Genomic DNA, 16,201 nt, shown 5'->3' with positions numbered 1-16,201 from the left:
CAAATTATATACAAGATGTTTAGGATAATAGTTATCACACGTTTGTATCGCGTCTTTGACAACAAAATAATTCTGCGCAACAAGGCTTTATGAAAGGCCACTCCTAGAAGTAAATGTGTGTCAATTGAAGCAGTTCTTTGCTCCTATCATGGAAAACCGAAGGCACGTATGAGGTGTATCTAGACATAACAAAAATATTCAATAACGTCAGCCATCAATTACCTCTTGCTAAACTCTCAATATTTTGTAACTGCCTGGTATATCAAAGGGTTGAGAAGGTATTTAACAGGGCGCTCGAACGTCTGTCAAGCAGACTTAAACTTCTGAGGTCGCTCGGGTATGTAATACCGGTCGTCTTCTGTACAACATATTTTCTAAGAATATATCTGACTGTGTTCAGATTTCTCAATAGTTACAGCATGTTGAAGATATAACTATTTTACAGAATGGAAGCCCACTGCTACCGCATGGAATTTGGGATCGATATCGATGCAGTCAATATGTGGTCTCACAAAAATGGTTTTGAGTCAAATAAAATAAACAACTAACGTTAGTATGTTTAGTTGAAAAGATAGTGTTGATTAATGTATTTTTATGGTCAACAAGTCTGAAATAGAAAGAGCACCGGTCATACGCGACCTTGAATATTATGGGAGTCAGCGCTTTAAATGGACCCGCGCGATAATGCAGTGGTAGCTTCACCGATGAGGATGCTCGGATGAGTCGGCACGATGTCAAGGATTGTGCGAGAGTTTAAAATATTGTCATCTCCTTTTGGGCTGTTTAAATGCTTTGTCCTCTTAAAATTTGAGTTTGTTTCTATAGCCTGAAATGAACTTAATTCGTCAAAACCTAAGCGCATTGAAAGCGTCAAGAAACGCTTGAGCTTTATTCGTTTTTTTTTATTGCCAACACCTCAAAAAAGAATATTATTGTTACTATAACTGCCTGCTATGCAAAATATGTATCGACACGCTTTTCGAAAGACATATATTTATGATTTGTAATTTTTTCACAAGCTTTTAAACGGCAAAGTGTCATTCTCTATATTATTATACACCATGAGTTTTTGTTCGTCTTCTTTCCCTTAGAAGGCAATTCAAATATTTTATTTTGGGGGCGCTCCAGTTTTCGGCTATCACCCGAATGGAAGTTTTGTGTAATGGTATTACTTCATCGTTAGTATAGATGCTCAGGCATTCCCAGGTAGCACACCATGTCGGCCGATACTGGGATTACGTCGGCCAGTACCGGGAGCTGTACGGCGGATCCCGGCCAGGGACGCCGGTGAGAAACCGACGCCGGCCGATATCGAGGACTCGTTGTCTAAACTGGCCAGCACCAGCCGGAAAGTTCCCGATACCGGCCGAAATCGTTTTCTTGCTGTAGTCACCGGCCAGTCTAGCCATGGAGTTTCCGGTGACTGGCCGACATCGTTTTCTTGCTGTAGTCGCCGGCCAGTCTAGCCATGGAGTTTCCGGTGACTGGCCGAAATCGTTTTCTTGCTGTAGTCACCGGCCAGTCTAGCCATGGAGTTTCCGGTGACTGGCCGACATCGTTTTCTTGCTGCAGTCAGCGGCCAGTCCAGCCGTGGAGTCTCCGCTGACTGGCCGACATCGTTTTCTTGCTGTAGTCAGCGGCCAGTCCAGCCGTGGAGTCTCCGCTGACTGGCCGACATCGTTTTCTTGCTGTAGTCAGCGGCCAGTCCAGCCGTGGAGTCTCCGCTGACTGGCCGATATCGTTTTCTTGCTGTAGTCACTGGCCAGTCTAGCCATGGAGTTTCCGGTGACTGGCCGACATCGTTTTCTTGTTGTAGTCAGAGGCCAGTCCAGCCGTGGAGTCTCCGCTGACTGGCCGACATCGTTTTCTTTCTGTTATCACCGGCCAGTTCAGCCACTGAGTTTTCGGTGACTGGCCGACATCGTTTTTTCGCTGCTTTCACAGGCCATTCGAGCCATGCAAGTTTTGATATGTAACTGACATGGCTTTTTCGCTGATATGGAAACTATATGGTGGTTACAAATGACCGTTAGGTTGGGTATGTCTTCAATATGCTAAAAGGTGACACCTAATATTATCCTTGGCCTAGTATTACCGCCGCGTCATCCTTAAACCACTTAACAAAGGCTTATTTCAGTTTTGTTAAAAAAGACGGGATCAAACATGGCTGTGGAATGAAAATTTAATTTGGTTTACATCTATTAATTTTTTAGAGAGCAGCTCTTAGGCGCCCGTTTCCGGCTTGAGCGGCATCGCCGTCGCAGTCGCCGTCGGCGTAACCGCGCGTTGCATTATGGGAAGCGTCCCATAATGACGACGTGTGTGACGTCACGTGGGTCCCGCGCGTTGCATTATGGGAAGCGTCGCATGATGCAACGCGCGGTCGGCGACGGCGACGCCAACATCGCCGTTGGCGTAACCGCGCGTTGGGTTATGGGAAACGTCCCATAATGCAACGCGCCGTCTCATTTGTGACCCGCGCATTGCATTATGGGAAGCGTCTCATGATGCAACGCGCGGGCCGGCGACGCCAACGTCGCCGTCGGCGTAACTACGCGTTGAGTCATGGGAAACGTCCTATAATGCAATGCGCAGTCGCATTCGTGACCCGCGCATTGCATTATGGGACGTTTCCTATATTGACGTCACAATTGACGTCACGTGTGACGTCACAAGGGTCCCGCACGTTGCATTATGAAAAAAGTCCAATGATGCAACGCGCGGGTCACTCGTGACCTGCGCGTTGCATCGTGGCGGCGAAACTTGCTTTCGATGAGTTGGGCATTTTTACTGCGGCACTGCGCTTCCACATGTTCTCAACGACAAGTCTCAGGGCTTACACCGGGTTTTAAAGAGCTTCTTCGACGAATCACTACGAACGAGTAGAAAACGTGTCTTCAGCATGTTGCCGCCAGCCTCCGTAACGCCCCAAAAACGCGATTTTTCGACATGCAAAATCGCCGATCGGTGGCTTCACTCTCGCTCTGCAGCTGCAGCGACCAAGCGGGGATGCGCGATCCAGCTCTTTGTCCAGGCAGATGCCGAGCGCTCCGCGCAAGCGGTCGTTGAGCGGTCGGCCTCAGTAAGCGATCCACCCAGTTGCACGCGCTGCCACCGCTTTCATAGCGTCTGCCCTCGCTTTTTAACAGTTTCGGTTCCCATTGCTATCTTGCTGAAAGCATGAAGTTCTGATCGGAATTTCATGCTCTGACAAAAATGTTGATTGTTACTACTTGATTAACGGTGACCCCGACGTTGAGGCAGTATTTATTTTTCCTTACAGTTATATAAACCCGATGAAGACAACTACAAGTGCTTTTGTACGAGCCGGAGGATGCAATAGGCCCTTTGCAAAAATCCCAAAAGCCCGCGCGCGCCGCGCTTCAAATAATGGGAGTCCTCGGTACGCCCCTCCTCCGGCTTCCACGTGGCATACGCGAGCAGGCACAGGTTACCACGGCAACAAAGCAGCCGAGTTGGGCCGCTGGTTGGGCGAGCGACGATCCGACGGGCTGCCCCTTTCGTATCCCTCTCCTTTGTACCGGCTCTGTCGTCTGCTGCACCAACGCTTTGTCGAACCTGGTCGAAACCTGCCATGGTTGCGGTGCAAACTAGATGGATTTGGTGACACTTCAATACGTGAGGGTAAGTTCCGACGAATAACGCATTGGAATGAGTTCACCTGTCGCGATGCCTTTACGCTGCCACAGATACGGTACGCCGGCAACGACGTACGACTCGGCGGGATGGCTGCAACGGCTGCTGGCGGTAGCTGCCGGGACGCGCAGTCGCGGAGGCGCAACGAGAAAGCGCGTGCGCGTGATCTGTACCGAGGGTTCCCAAAATTTCCTGCCGTCGTGGCGCTGTACGTTTTGCAAAGGGTCTATTAAGCAATACCAAACACGTATACCGTAAAGCGACCGTCATCTCGGAAGGCGAGTTCCATCTGAGGGGAATTTGTCGTATTGTCTTCTAGCAAACGACATACCTAGCTCTTCATCCGAATAGGTGCGCACAACGTCTTCGACGTAACGCCATATCTTGGGCCTCTTCGCTGGCAAGGCGAATGAGTCGGCGAAGACTTCGCCGAGAACGGCTGCCTCGTCGTCACTCGAGCTGGAGCTAAGCTGGTATCTTCGTCGCTGTCGCTGATTTCGCTGCTACTGCGTTTTCTTAGACCTCCTGAAATTAACTGCAGCGATGTCAGCGCCGCAGTATGCTCGAGCCAGTCGGTCATGACAAGAGGAACGAAAGCAAGCACAGCAAGAGAGCCCACCCAGCAATCGAAACAAAAAAACAGCGAAACTCCTTCATTCCCCCGCGGCAACGTTGATAACGAAACTGAAATGTTGCGAGTGGCTACAGATCGTACTCCCCCGAAAAAGGCTGCGCGGAGAACTACTCCGGGTCCGAGCGGTCTGTCCGAGGAAGACACAATTCAGGCGGCATATTCGTTTCTTACATCTTTCTGCATGATCACAATCAAAACATCACGTGTACCCTATATTCAACCAGAAAGGGTCACTACATTTAACTCTTACGCGCTTATTAAAACCAGATCTGCTTCTCGCTACCACTGCTAGGGGATTCTATGGACTACTTCCATAAACCCCTACGTGCAACACGGCGCACGTTGCTCTTTGGAAACTAGTTGGCCAGGGAGGAGAGTGGCATGGTTTCGGTTTCGATCGGCAGCGTTTAACGGCCGTGATCTCACGTTTTTTGGTCCCGAGAGCATCATTTTTGGTCTCTAAACTAACCTAAATGGCCAGACCTCGAATCTATAGCACAAGCCCGAGACGTATAGCTTGTCTTCACACATGCTTGTTGCATTTTTGTACACTATCGAGCCTTTCTGTTTGCGTTTCGAGATATATGTGAACGAGCCAGTGCTGGAAATCTCGACGCTGCGTAGCTCGGGTATCTTGCTTGTCTACGAGTCAACAAGCTGTAACGACCAATAAGTTTGCATACATCAAACTCGACCCTTTACAGCTGGTCAGGAAGTTTGTTTTGTGCGTCCATAGACGAAATATTATTTTTTGCAACTACTCTTTTTCTTAATACGCCTAAGTACATGAGGTAAAACTTGGAGGCGCCATTGAAAAGCTTAATTTGAACACACATCTTATCTCTTATCTGTACTGACCCGCAGCACTACACGAAGCTAAGTCCCCACCCGCTTGCATTCCACTAATATTCAACATCGCGTACGCACATAAAATTTTTCTGCAATCATATAGGCACATTCCCACACACAAACCGTTTTAAGAAAGCAAAAGTCGAGCAATTGTGTGAAGAATGTTGCACCGTTCGTCGGAAGTGCGTCGGACGGGCGTGAACCTCTATGTGGTGTGCCAAAGGAACGAAATTATTCAAAGCGCATTTGACGGTTGCTAATGGCCGTAATATTTATATGTTTGCTTTCTTCCTGGCCGAGTATGCCGAGATATTTTCAAACACACCGTTCCGACAGAGATCTTGGGCGTCAGTAAAAGCTCGTCCAAACGGCTTAGCGAAGAGTAGGAGACGCTTGTTAGAGCCTCTGTCGTAGCTAGCCGACCTCAGCGTTTGCGAAAACCTAATTTCCTATCAGCGTAAAATTTGAGTGGGCGATATATGATGACACGACGAAGACATCATAGTAATTTGTGTGCAGTAATTTGTGTGCAAGGAAATTGCCCCAGTTTTCGCTTTGTTTCGTTCCAGAATGAATGTATTGTACATTCGTGAAAAGTCAGATAATCGAAAACTCAAGCGGCGCATTCGGTCACGGCGTGATAGCATGAAAGGAAGCTGCTCAATCGAAACCGAAACTGAGTGGCCAACTAGTTCCCAGAGGGCACTTCGTCGCAGCGTCGTGTATTTCTTCGTGCCCCCGTTTCTTTTTTCTTTTCTATAGAGTAGCACAGTAGCACAATTATATATTTGCGACTTCGTGTTTATACTAGAACAGACCTCATCCAGCATCGAGCCAGCTGTTGATGGACTTTGCTGGAAAGCCGATCCAGCATCCAATCCAAAGCCGGACAAGGTGAGCGAAAACAAATGGCGAGCGGGACGTTGGCGTGGTTCGCGGCATGGTTCAGGTACGGTGGCTCCAGGGTTGAAAAATTGTATGTGACCGTGGTGGCGAGTAAAAGCGCTGCATGTCAATCTATGCGAGGCAGAAGTCGCTTGAAGTTACCGCCTGTGCTTTGATTTTGATGTTCGTGTTCTGTCGGTTTCGTCGGATGTAGGCCTAGTAAACCAACTTCCGCTCAACAACGCTTTCTGGTGGTTGACTCGACGGTGTTGACGGCCCTTCGCCGTATCCCGACGATCGTTTCGTCGGCATGTCCCGCAAGACAGAGTAGCCGTCAAGTAAGAGAAAGTACGAGCAGCAGGAAAGGGATGCGGCCGCGTATTATTTCGTAGTGGCGAGCGGCGGCACTTTTCTGTTTACGTTCGCGCACGTTTTTGCATCGGCTTCTGCCCGTTCGTAGTGTAGATGCCCTTTGCCTTTCGTTGCATCGCGCTGTTTCCACGCTTCGAGTCGCACCTTCGGGGCTCCCGGCCGAGTATGGACGAGTGTCGCGCCGCTAGCCCGGCGAGACGGCGATCGGTCGGCGTTGCCTCTGTGTGTTGTTGTAAGCGTTGAAGTAAAATTAAGGGGGGGGGGGGATAGAGTCAATCGTGTACGCGCGCTAGGCGCATTTGTCACTGACTTGGGGTAGGGTGAGGGGAGAAAAGTGGGGGAGAAGATAGAAGTAGGAGTCGGGCGTCAGGAGCGTCGTCTCACCGTCCCGCTAGCTCGTCATCCCATCGTCGCGCTTAATCCGTGAGTGAGTGTGAGTGTGTGTGTGTGTGTGTGTGTGTGTGTGTGTGTGTGTGTGTGTGTGTGTGTGTGTGTGTGTGCGCGCGTGCGTGCGTACGTGCGTGCGTGCGTGTGTGTGTGGGGGGGAGGGGGGTTTAGCACTGGTGGCTGGCACCGCGCGGTGTCCGGTGATCAAGGCGGTCTCCGGGGGCGACCGCGCCGTGTTGGTGGAGGCATGCTAGCTCGCCGAGACGCTGCTGGCGGGGCATCGGTTTGTGCCGTCCGCGAGACGCTTGTCCGTTATTTTATTTATCCTTGCATCAGGTTTCAGATTATGACGGTAACCTTGCATTGTTTGCCATACTTCGCAAAGTCGTAACAATTTTTCTGCAGGCGACTCCTAGAGCCGCTCGTCAAATTTTGCGGCACGCAATACAACTTTTTTTTTATTTTGCATTATAACTTAGCGGTATATCGAAACTTTCTGCTCGTAGCGCAATCACACCAATGCTGAAAAATTCCGCACGTACTGGCTAACCGTCATCATCGTAAGCTCGGCTCGTTTTTCCGAGTTCACATCTAACAAAACTAGGTTCCTTCTATGGAAATACGGTGTACCGTTAAATACCGGGCAAGCGCGCACTCAAACTTTGGAAATAATCGCAAAAAAATGGGGGATGGGTCCTTGTCCGGTCGTGAATTTTACATATAAATGTACTGTGCGTATTTCCTCAGATCTCAAAAGTCTGGTAATGGGCGCTTAATGGGAATGGGCGGATGCACGGTATTCTACGGTATGTCCAGGCAGTTAGCGGCATCCTACGCCTTGGTAAGCACCACCGCGCGTTGTGCAGTCCACCACCGGCATGGCACAGGGCCCCGTCCTTACCTAGCGTGTCGTCTTATGCAAGGAATATATACTTCGTTCGCCCCTAAGCTGAGACTAGAATCTCCGCCTTCAGTGCGAGCTCACTGGCTTCTACAGTGCTTTGGTTTTGCGTGCCTGCATGATCGCACTTGTGTTAGCAAGGGCAGAAAGCTTGCATTGAAGGCGGAGCTTCTAGTCTCAGCTTAAAAATGAACGGAGTATAGTCGAAACGCCATTGCCATTGCTTAAAAAACTGGATGTAAATAAGCTATTTGCACGAAACCTTGGTATCACGAAACCGTTGCAAGTAAAATGCTACAAAGCATGGTGTAAACAGACCTTTACGCGAAATGAGCACCGTTTTTTCTCTTTTACTGCTACTTTTATTATTTGGCGTTACCGGAATGCGACGCCGTCGTGTTTCATTGTGGCCGTGCATGGGGATATAGCCATGGAGTCATTATAATATATGCTAAAGGTTGCGAAGACCTGACAGTGTGAAGTAACTTGAATGAACATCATGTCTGACCACGCCTTTTATTCTAGTGAGGAGGAGTACTGTTCATCGAAGAGAATGACGAAATAACGGTGGCGCCCGTCCCTCTGTTGTGGTTTGACGTGAGTATGAAACAACGGCGTGAGGCCAAGCAAAATTTTGGGGCGGACATCTTGTCTCGTGTGCGAGCGTACCGAGCACCAGACCCTGACTGGCTTTCGTTCAGAGCATCAAGTTTGCAGAAATGCAGTAAGTATTATTTTGTACTGTTCCTTTTCACCTAAAGTCCTGATAATGTGCTAGCACACGTTTTTGATCTGCCCTCCCCTGTTGGAAAATATCGATGATGGAAAGATGATGGAAAAGGCTCATACAAGCGTAACCGTAATATGGGATATCCTATACAAGCAAAAAGGCAGCTCCAGTATAGTGGATTACGGCGGAACGATACAGGTAGGCGGAACCATACAAGCGTGTCGTATTATGGGACATCCCATACCGGCGTAGTGGATTATGGCGGAACCATGTAGGCGGACGGAACCATACATGGATAACGTAATATGGGACATCCTATACCAGCAAAAAGGCGATACCGGCATGTTGGAGCCATATGGCTCCAACATGGTGGTTTCGCCTTTTCACTGTTGTACACGGCAATTTAGTTTTAAGCTTTACATATATGTTTAGAAAGGCCGTGAAAGCTAAATTAATGCGATTTGTGCAGGAGAGTTATATGGCCAGGCGTACGTAGTATAGGGACCTAGTCGTAACGATCAGTCAGATAATTAAATACAATTTGTTAATTAACTTTTTAATTAGTGAAAATGAAACTATGGTTTCTATTGGAAACTTCCTGAGTCACTGAAAACCACAAAATCAACTCTTTTTAGAAGGATATAATGCAGGGGTAGCATTTTAGGCGTTCTGTAAAAATGCTTTATTTGGACGAGTTTCTAGGTTTCAGTTTCTTATCAGAGCTCATCTTTGCGCCCACGGTCCTGTTCCCCAGGGGCTTAGACGCGCAACACACGTGCGCCTTGCTTCCCTCCATCCTACGAGGGAGGCGAGGGGGCGGCTTCGCACTGCGGCCACCGGGCAGCAGGACCGTAGTTGCAAAGATGCGCTCTGGTAAGAAACCGAAGTCTGGAAACGCGTCCAAATTGACCATTCTTTTAGAACACCATAAAATGCTGCTCTTGTCTTATATCTTCACAAAGAAAATTGATTTAGTGTGTTTTGATGATGCTTAGAAGTTTCTAATTGGAACCATGGGTCTATTTTCACTGATTAAAAATTTTAGGAACATACTATACTTAGAGAGAGGCTGAAGCGGTTTTGTATTTGAGAAAACACTTTTAAATCTTCTTCATTTGACCTCCAGATTCTCAAATATCAAAATTATTTGCTAATTTAATTAATCGAGGCCGCATAGAGTCATTTTTAAAGCGCTTTGAAAGCACTTCCCTAGAGAGGGACGTCACAAGAGCAGCTTTCAAAATCTTTGTTCACGCATCTTCAGTGCCTATGAAAGCTATGCACGCACATGCTATTTTTTAAAGGGGCAGAAAAATGTGTCACGACTGGTGCCAATGCGGGAGAATATACCTAGAAAACTTGCGACTGGACGCGCGGCCCTTAAGCGACATACACTTGGCGGCTGAAAGGTCTTCTTACGATGTCACTATTGGTAGGATGTTTTTTTTGTGTTTTCTCACGTTTAGTTATATCTTTGTGGAAAACGAACGGGATATTCAGATTCGCGGGATAAAACCACACGAGAATGAACCTCTATCTAGTTTTCTGAAAGAAGTCTGGCACATCTCTGTAATAAGCCGACTGATCATTACAAATTAGCCTTTTATACTATGCCGCCCTGGCCATATAATTCACGTGTACAGACTGCGTAAATGTAGCTTTTACGGCTTTTTTTTAAAAAATCTGTAATATACAAAAAAACACTCTGTAGAATGTCCCCCAATACAATATGATTGTATGGTTCCTTTCCCGCTTGCATTGTTCAAGAAAGACTTGTGGATATCCAGCGTTTCATTGGAATGCTGGATGTCAATAAGTCTCTACATCAGTGAGTGGTTTCAAACAATTATGATGTTTGCACCCCAGTAAGCTCTCATCCGAGGCTCACCAGGAGCACTAAGAGCAGAGGCAAAATGTCGTGACCTGGTAAATTTGGTTGCAGGTATTTATTTTTAGAAGAACTGCATGCAGCAAAGCTTAACTTTGCTCAAAAGAAGATAATTAAAAATTCAATACTGAACAATGGTGTCCCTTGAGCTGTCAGACCAAACTCCCACTCTTGTCACTCAGGAGTTCCTAACTTGTGCGTAGAGGATCAGCACAACCCAGATTTGTGCTGCAAGCGCACCTGCAATATAAAAGTTGAAAAAACATGATATGAAATATGAGACGTTTACAATTCTCTGTAATGAGAAAATACAGTACAGCTCTCGAAGAGGAAGATGGGAGGGTATGCCCCTCCTTCCCCTCCCCTCCTCCTCTTCTGCTCCCTCCCATTTAGGGGGAAATTTCCCCACTAAATTTAGCGGGTTAAGTTTCCCAATAAATTTAGCGCGGAAATTGATGTCACATGACCTCAACACAAATGCAGTTTTTCCGCTAAAAGTAGCGGGGAAAATGACGTCGCATGACCGTGTCACGTCATCCATAAAAACACTCAGTTTCTCAGCTAGACTTAGCGGAAATATTAACGTCACATGACCAAAACATTAATTCAATTTCCTGCCAAGTTTAGTTGGGCGGTTACGCCGACAGCGACGCCGCGAAACGCGGAAACGGGTGCTAACAGCTGCGCTAAAAACTAAATGCATCAGGTGAAATAAAGTGAACATTAGATATACTGTAAGAAAAAGGAGAATCTAAGATACCGTTCTCAGATCCTTCCTTTTGTCCGTTCTCAAATGTTTTGATATCAAGAAATGTTTATCTCTTTATTCATACCCAGAGAATTCCTCCCAGTTTCAGCATGAATGCAATAAATCAATGCAGACTAGACCTAGTAAACTATAATGCACATGAAAATGAATGTTTGCCACATAGTCATGTATCAGTCAGTGGCTCAGATCTCAAAATACATTTGTATTGAGGAACATTCTTGAATAAAACTTCTGGGCTTCGAATTCAACAGTTTGTACTTCCATAAGGAACACTGTATGGCACTGATTTTTTTTGTTTTTTGTGACACATCAGAAACAGCACAACACTGTCATCCTTGCATACCTAACAAGAATTTGTATTTTTTTTTTAGCATGGCATGTGCTATTCTAATGCCCATACAACCTCCTTTAACAAAATTTCCTTTGTATAGCTTTTTATTGGTTCTTATTTAGCTCGCACGACAGATTCGGTACCTTGAATTCTCACTCGGCATCAACAGTTTTATATATTAATGTAATAGCGAAAGACAAGATGTATGGACTTGAGTATGGTTCAACAAGCACAGATATTGAGAAAAGTACTGAGGAAAACTCAAATGTCAAAATAAAAATAAGCTGGAATGTGGATACAATTATGGACATGGTCATGAATACACTTAGCAGATTCAATATAAAGAATATGTGTTAGACGCACGCTCAAAGAAACCTGTTGCATCATTATTCATTCAAATTACTTTGCAGAACCCAGCGCTGCAGTCTCAGGTGGGAGTTCGCTGGATGAGTCTACTGAAAATGAGTGTAGACGGAAAAAGCAGTTTGATCTGCGATAATGAGCATTACATAAGTGACATGTCATTATTACTGTTACAGTGCCGAATGTTCCAAACTGTCAGTCGCATCATTCTTTGAGTTCCCTCCGTACATTACAGGGTTTGGCTCTCTCGAATGCTTTGCGAGAAAAATGACGAACTGGAAATATCTAGAGTAGTTCTAGAAAAACTATTTCCAGAATCTTATCTCAGCATCGCAAAGAATATAAAAAGTTTCTAAAGACAAGGTTAGTGCAGGAGTTGAATAAACTAAATACTTTGTTTTTCGAAACCATCTTGCCGTAGTAAACGTATGAAGTTCCCCTAGGTAGAGCTAGTCATTACGGATAATTGTGCCCATTGCATACCATAAAAATTTAATTTGCGACCTACAATATTTACAAACTCAATTAACTCTGAATAAGTGGACCACTTGGCATTAAAGATTGGCCTCACCATGACTGTCTGCCAACATCTACATAATAATTTTCATGAACCTATGTATTTCAAGAAAATATTTGGTGCGAGCTGCTTAAAACACAATAGCACTTTTTAACAAGTGCTGATTGTTGGGCAAGTTCGTACGGTACGTTAGAAAACATAATTGCGCTTTAAAGACGGGGACATAGGAAGGACAGACACCACCGAGTGCTAACTTTCAACTGATTTAATTCAAGAACCTCAGCGTAAAAACACACCGCGTCACCGCACCACATCTCAACCAATCCGTGGCCCTGCCACGGACCGCAAGTACGCCAACTCCTTATCCGCCAAGTCAATTGACGCCACACTGACACAACACGTGCCAGAACTATTTATAGCATCAGCCTCCATAATCTCTCTAACAGTCATATCTTTGTGCCTAGCAAGAACAGTAGACAAAGCAAATAATGGTTTGCACTCGCAGTGATGATCTGTCGTGTCACTGTCATGACTGCGGGTGAAAACAATTATTTGCTTCGTCTACTGTTCTTGAGAGGCACGAAGATAGGACTGTTAGCGAGATTATGGAGGCTGACACTATAAATAGTTCCGGCACAAGTTGTGTCAGCATGGCGTCAATTGACTTGGCGGATAAGGAGTTGGCGTACTTGCGGTCCGTGGCAGAACGGATTGGTTGAGATGTGGTGCGGTGACAAAGTCCGTTTCTACGCTGAGATTCTTGCATTAAATCAGTTGAATGTTAGCGCTCTGTTGTGTCTGTCCTTCCTATGTCCCCGTCTTCCAAGCGCAATCTTGTTTTCTACCACACTTTTTAACACTAATAGAAAGCCTGTAGTGGGCCACAACTTAAGCAGTTTTCCCTTCATTATGAAGAGCAATTACACATATGTGAACCATGAATATAGGCCTGCACTGAATTTTTTTCTTAAGCTGAACGTGCTATGCTCTGTTTACTGTATAAATCTTTGCAGAGCTGACAATGTGCAAGTTCCTGTTTTTTTATATTTCACATGTCCCGACTGCTGGGTGTGGTAGGGACATAAGATTGATGACACCAACGAAACACAATAATTATTTTAAGAATTTGTTTGGGTATAGCACGAGCAAAGCGATCTGCGGGAAGTTTTTTCTATGACACCGTCGAACCTACTACATCCGCGGGCTTTACGTTCACATGTTAAACATGTCTGCAGACTCCTTTTTGTAATTGGAACTCCATCCAACCTAAGATTTGAATATTTTTTTTGCATTTTAGGCTTAGTAGTGCTTTTGCTGTTCTAGTAATAGGTAAGAAAAATGCTTATTTCAAGTGGCATACCTAACACCTGGTGGCACGAGGACTCCCCTGTCGTGACGCTGATCGAAAGTCATAGGCAGGGAGATACTGCGATGCTCTTGTTGCTGGGATTATCTCCCCCATGGTCCTGGCCAGACCACAGAAAAAGATTGAGTCCAAGCTTGTGGCCACTAGGATCTCCAGATCTTGAGGCACCCAAGTAGCTGAAAATAAAAACAAATCACAATCACGTACTTGGCAGAGCTACATTAGAATGGCTAGCATATTCTTTCGTGATCAGCACATAGATCCTCTTATTTTAGTCATAGTCACCCCCCAGGACAAGGCCACATAGGCGTTAAAATGATGGGTACCGAATTAAGGCGAATGATCAAATGCATTCATTTAACCCTCTTTCGCCCCAACCTGAGAGACTTCTGTCAAATATTCACATTCAACTGTAAAGACTACAAATAAAACTACTACTGCAATGCAGAGCCGTATAGTCTGTTCTCAAATGTTTTGATTTTAAGAAATGTTTATATCTTTATTCATACCCAGAGAACCCCTCCCAGTTTCAGCATGAATGCAATAAATCAATGCAGACTAGACCTTGTAAACTATAATGCACATGAAAATGAATGTTCGCCACATAGTCATGTATGAGTCAGTGGCTCAGATCTCTAGATACATTTGTATTGAGGAACATTCTTGAATAAAACTTCTGGGCTTTGAATTCGACAGTTTGTACTTCCATAAGGAACACTGTATGGCACTGATTTTTGTTGTGACACATCAGAAACAGCACAGCAGTGTCATCCTTGCATACCAAACAAGAATTTGTATTTTTTTTTTTAGCATGGCATGTGCTATTCTAGTGCTTATACAGCCTCCTTTAACAAAATTTCCTTTGTAGAGCTTTTTATTGGTTCTTATTTAACTCGCACAACAGATTCGGTACCTTGAATTCTCACTCGGCATCAACAGTTTTATATATTGATGTATTAGTGAAAGACAAGATGTATGGTCTTGAGTACGGCCCAACAAGCACAGATGTTGAGAAAAGTACTGAAGAAAACTCAAATGTCAAAATAAAAATAAGCTGGAATGTGGATACAATTAAGGACATGGTCATGAATACAGTAGCAGATTCAATATGAAGAATACGTGTTAGACGCACGCTCAAAGAAACCTGTTGCATCTATATTCATGCAAATTACATCGCAGAACCCAGCGCTGCAGTCTCGGGTGCGAGTTCACTGAATGAGTCCACTGAAAATGAGTGCAGACGGAAAAAGCAGTTTGATCTGCGACAATGAGCATTACATAGGCAAGTGACATGTCATTGTTACTGTTACAGTGCCGAATGTTTCAAACTGCCAGTCGCATCATTCTGGAATTCCATCCGTATATTACAGGGTTTGGCTCTCTCGAATGCTTTGCGAGAAAAATTATGAACTGGAAATGTCTAGCGTAGTTCTAGAAAAACTACTTCCAGAATCCTAACTCAGCATCGTAAAGAATATAAAAAGTTTCTAGAGATAAAGTTAGTGCAGGAGTTGAATAAACTAAATACTTAGTTTTGCGAAACCATCTTGCCGTAGTAAACGTATGAAGTTCCCCTAGGTAGAGCTAGTCATTACGGATGATTGTGCCCATTGCATACTATAAAAATTTAATTTGCGACCTACAATATTTACAGACTCAACCAACTCTGAATAAGTGGAACACTTGGCACTAAAGATTGGTCTCACCATGAGTGTCTGCAAACATCCACATAATAATTTCCATAAACCTATGCATTTCAAGAAAATATTTGGAGCAAGCTGTTTAAACTGACTTAACACTTTTTAACACTAATAGAAAGCCTGTAGTGGGCCACAACTTAAGCAGTTTTTACTTCATTATGAAGGGCAATAACAAATATGTGAAGCTTAAAACTAGGCCTGCACTGAATTGCTTTCTTAAGTTGAACGTGCTATGCTCGGTTCAATATATTATCTTTGCAGAGCTGACAATGTGCAAGTTCCCATTTTTTTATATTTCACATCTCCCGACTGCTGGGTGGGGTAGGTACATAAGATTGATGACACCAACGTAACACAATGATTATTTTAAGAATTTGTTTGTGTATAGCACTAGCGAAGCCATCTGCGGGAAGTTATTTCTGTGACTCTGTCGAACCTACATCCGTGGGCTTTAAGTTCACATGTGAATCATGTCTGCAGACGCCTTTTTGTAATTGGAACTCCATCCAACCCGAGATTTGAATGTTTTTTGCATTTTAGGCTTAGTAGTGCTTTTGCTGTTTCACTTCAAGAAGAGGTAAGAATGCTTATTTCGAGTAGCATACCTAACACTTGGTACCATGAGGACTCCCTTGTCATGATGCTAATCGAAAGTCACAGGCAGGGAGATACTGTGATGCTCTTGTTGCTGGGATTACCTCCCCCATGGTCCTGGCCGGACCACAGAAGAAGATTGAGTCCAAGCTTGTGGCCACTAGGATCTCCAGATCTTGAGGCAACCAAGTAGCTGGAAATAAAAACAAATCACAATCAAGTACTTGGCAGAGCTACATTAGAATGGCTAGCATATTC

This window comes from Ixodes scapularis, unplaced genomic scaffold (assembly GCF_016920785.2).
Source record: "Ixodes scapularis isolate PalLabHiFi unplaced genomic scaffold, ASM1692078v2 PGA_scaffold7__128_contigs__length_106722199, whole genome shotgun sequence".
NCBI lineage: Eukaryota > Metazoa > Arthropoda > Arachnida > Ixodida > Ixodidae > Ixodes > Ixodes scapularis.
Note: the sequence above shows the minus strand (reverse complement) of the source record.